Source organism: Meles meles, chromosome 11 (genome assembly GCF_922984935.1).
Source record: "Meles meles chromosome 11, mMelMel3.1 paternal haplotype, whole genome shotgun sequence".
In the NCBI taxonomy this organism is placed as follows: Eukaryota; Metazoa; Chordata; class Mammalia; order Carnivora; family Mustelidae; genus Meles; species Meles meles.
Genome location: NC_060076.1, coordinates 48594671 through 48599025, shown reverse-complemented (window position 1 = coordinate 48599025; position 4355 = coordinate 48594671).

Sequence of the window (4355 nt, the reverse complement as noted above, 5' to 3'; positions counted from 1 at the left end):
CTTTTTGTGAAAACCACATCATACCACAGATCGGCTATCTGTGATGTCAAATGTGAGAACTCATACACAGGACAGAGTATGCATTTTAAGCATTAATGGTATGTCATGCTGTACAGAGAACTTCTAATTTCGCTCCCTGATTTTATAGACATTGTAACAGCAACCATAATGACTGAGTCAATAGTTCATTGCAACTGAGATTTTGATTTTATAAAAGTATCTACTTGGCAGCTGATAGCATGAAATGGTGGTTAAGGATTCAGATTCTAGATCAACACTGCTTGGGTTTAAATCCCAGCTTTGGCACTGAGCAAGTGGCTTACCTCTCTTTATCTCAGTTCTTTTGTCTGTAGAACAGCCATTGTCAATGGTAACAATTTCAGAATGTGGGTATGAGGTTTAAATGAGATAATAATTGCAAGATGTTTCAAATTGTGCCTGGTACAGAGACATATCCAGTAAAAGTTAACTATCCTTATTGGTGAAGCAATTCTGCAGTATTTGGGAACTCAAACTGGATGTTGTTCTTTTTTTTTTTTTTTTAATAACTTTTTTCTGAGTATAGTTGACACATGTGGATGTTGTTTCTTGGCAGGGAAATAATGTCTGCATATCACCATACGCTCTAATTTTCTACTTCACCTCTGTCTTCATTGTTTATGAGTCTCAGTCTAGCCCAGTTTGGGTTGTAGTTTCTATTATTACAGAAAGCATTTAAAGGCCATTGACTGAGGCTAACGTTAGCCTCGTGTCGTTGGATCCTGCGTATCGTTGCTGTCCCAGATCTGGTCTTCAGCTTCCCCGACTCTCCTGGCCCTCCTTAAGTTTTGCAGGCTGATGTCTCATTTTTGTTTTTTTTAAGATTTTATTTATTTATTTGACACAGAGAGAGAGACAACAAGAGAGGGAACACAAGCAGGGAGAGCGAGAGAGGAAGAAGCAGGTTTCCTGCTGAGCAGGGAGCCAGATGCAGGGCTCCATTCCTGAACCCTGGGATCCTGACCAGAGCCCAAGGCAGACACCCAATGACGTAGTCACTCAAGCGCCCCTGATGCCTCATTTTTAACTTGGATTTTTAACCACATGCATTGATTAGCCATTTGGCAATGGCACCCTCCTCTTTTTGACTATTTGTCTGCCAAAATTATGATTTCCAGCTTGTTCTGACCCTGTATTTAGCCCCTGAAGTGACTCCCACAGTTCTGCGTGCGTGACTTCGATGCCTGTTTTGTCTTTTTCGGCCTCTCACCCACTTCCTCAAGCTTCTTGCTCCAGGCTAACAGCAGAAGGAGGCCTTAAAAAACATGAGTTTAGTAGTTTTATCTTTGGACACAAGGAGAGGTCCTCCTTGGCTCATAAAGGCTGGAGAATGTAGCAGTGATTCATACATTTTAGTGGACACCAGAGTCAAACGTGGGTGTGTTTAAAATGCAGATTCCAAAACTATTCTCCCAAAGATTCTGATTAACTAAGTCTGAGATGGGCATGATGAATCTGCCTTTTAACCCACTGGCTGAGTGATTCTGATGCAGGCAGTCCAAGACCCTTCATCTGAGAGACACTTAACTTGACTAAATCTCTCCCATAGAAAATATAGCATTCTTCTATGTACAACTTTCTTGTACTCTGGAAAGCATTGTGCATTGGAGCAACTAATTGTGCTTAAAATAAATTTACGGTGGAAAGGAGGAGTGTGTAGAGAAAGCATTTCCCCCAGGGTTAGAAATTTTTCACGACTGTATTCTTACAGCACCGTCTTAGGTCACCAGTGAGGTTTTTTGTCAATATCTCACCTGCCAGAAGACAGGAATGAGCCCAAACTTCTCCAAATTACTCTTCTATCATATTACCTCTCTAGAATTTCGAAGAGTTTCAGAATTAGTCCTTACCCTTTTAGAAGACTATGTACTCAGAAGGTTTGGGAGAAAAGGAAACCATTCTCTAAGTGATTACTTTTTTTTTTCTTTAGATTTTATTTATTTATTTGACAGACAGAGATCTCAAATAGGCAGAGAGAGAGAGGCAGAAAGAGAGGAGGAAGCAGGCTCCCCACCGAGCAGAGAGCCTGATGTGGGGCTCAATCTCAGGACCCTGGGACCATGACCTGAGCTGAAGGCAGAAGCTTTAACCCACTGAGCCACCCAGGCGCCCCATCTAAGCGATTACTCTTGAGTGTGTTCTTTATTCCACTGCTTTTCACTTTTGTTTTTGTTTTTTTGTTTTTTTTAATTGTTTTTATTTTTATGCTTAGTTAGCCAACATACAGTAATGCATCATTAGTTTTTGATGCAGTGTTCAACAATTCACTAGTTGTGTATAACACCCAGCGCTCCTCACAACACTTGGCCTCCTTAATACTCATCTCCCATTCAGGCATTTTCATACCTACATGCCTGAATTCAAGCCCCATGTCACTACCACTAACTTTGAGCCAGAGGCTAAGGGAGAAGAATGGCATTTTCTTTCTTCACTGAGCAAGGCTGACTGGTGCCCGAGTCCTACCTTCCCCAGCGCTTTGTGCCACTGTCGTCCGGTAAACCCTGGACTATCCTGGAAGCTGTCCAGCCCCAGGCTCCTATCTGAGTGCATAATCCCTACCAAATCCCAAAACATCTGACTGTGATGAATTTAAACTGCACAGACAACACTGAAATCCATTCTTCTTTCCTGGCTTCTTTGGAAGAGGAAGACTTGGTCTCTGCTCTCCAGTTCATTGGCTAGCCAGAAAGTCAGAAAAGTCAATGACTAGAATGCAACGTGACTTACTTGCACCATAGCTGCCAAGGGACGCAAGTACACAGAAGCGTTCTCCTCCATGAAAAACAATTTCTCCTTCCTTTATATCCCATAATACTCTACCTCAACATCCCTGTGGTGTTTACCAAAGTTAACCTTGCATTATGGCTACTTAAATACATGTTTTCTCTCTCTTCCAGATGAGAGATTCCCTGAGAAGATGAACAGCTCATCTCAGCACCTTGCACAGACATAACTGATCCTTAATATATATTTGAACAAATGAATCAACAAAGGAAACACCTTTTGATAAAAGGTCCTGAACCTTAGGGATCAGAGATGGTTCTGATCTGAATCATTTCCTGTTGTTTTAGATAATGTAATCCTCCACCTCTGGTCTTAAAATAAAAGAGAAAACCAGCCCAAACCCTCTAAACTCTGGAGAGATTTTGGCAGATGTGAAGAGTTTTTATTGACACATAATATGCTGAAAAGCAAACGCCAAAGATTTTAATCATTCCATGTTTATATTTTAGTAAATGCTCTCTTCACAAAAATCTGATATGTACATCTGAAGGCTAGGTTTTGTAATTTGTTGAGAAAAAGACACAATAAAAACTGGCAAGGGAACTTTCTCCAAAATTGCTGCATTAAAGTACTTTACTTTGATCTTGAAGACTCACTCAAAATAGCTGTGAAAAATACCAAATAAAGAATATTTGCTTGTTTGTTAAGACTGCAGGTAAAATCACGAGACTGAAGACAAATGAACATTTCCATGAACTTCACCGTTCTCTGGACCATGTGCAAGTTGCTTTCATGTAGCTCTTCTACTTAGTACCTATAGCCACTGGGTGACATTGGTGTTATGAACTCTGTTTTACAGATCAGAAACTGGGGCTCAGGGAGCCCAAGATTTGTGGACAAGGTCACTTGTTAAATAAGCAGAGGAGCCAGACTATAGACCCAGCTTTCTCTAACTCCATGTACCACCCTCTTTAATTATGCTGGTTATGTATCAAGATGTAGCTGAGCTACTGAAATGAGGTATCAGAAATATCTCATTTTAATACATTTTTAATGCATTATAAGTAAAATTAATAATTTATTCATTCTGCAGAAGTACTCTTTCAGTGGCTACATTATTGTTCAAAGCTCTTCCGTATTATGCAGGTTTGAAATGAAGGTGCATAATTGCACCTTCCAATGGCCTTGGAAATGCAGTATAAATGCAGTATAAAGCAGATTAGATTTAGGACCTCTGAAGAATCCCCAAAGAAGTTATAATCCAATTTCAAAACACTAAGGACATGATGTGGCAACCTTCGGAATAGGGGTGCTAAGCTACTGACACCCGTCTTTCTCAAAAAGGTGGAAGCTGATGGGATGAGTGGGGAGTCATTTAGATTCTTTACTTAGTAACTCATTTCTTCTAACGTTCATCTTTTTATTTATTTATAATATGGGAAAAATAACAATATGCACTTTCTCCAGACATAAAATAAGATGATGTATATAAAGGGCTTATCAGAATATCTGAATAAATCCTATCTTAATTATTGTTCTTAAAGCACAAGTATAACGCGCATTCAGCAAACGTGTAAGGAGCAGCTGAAAGC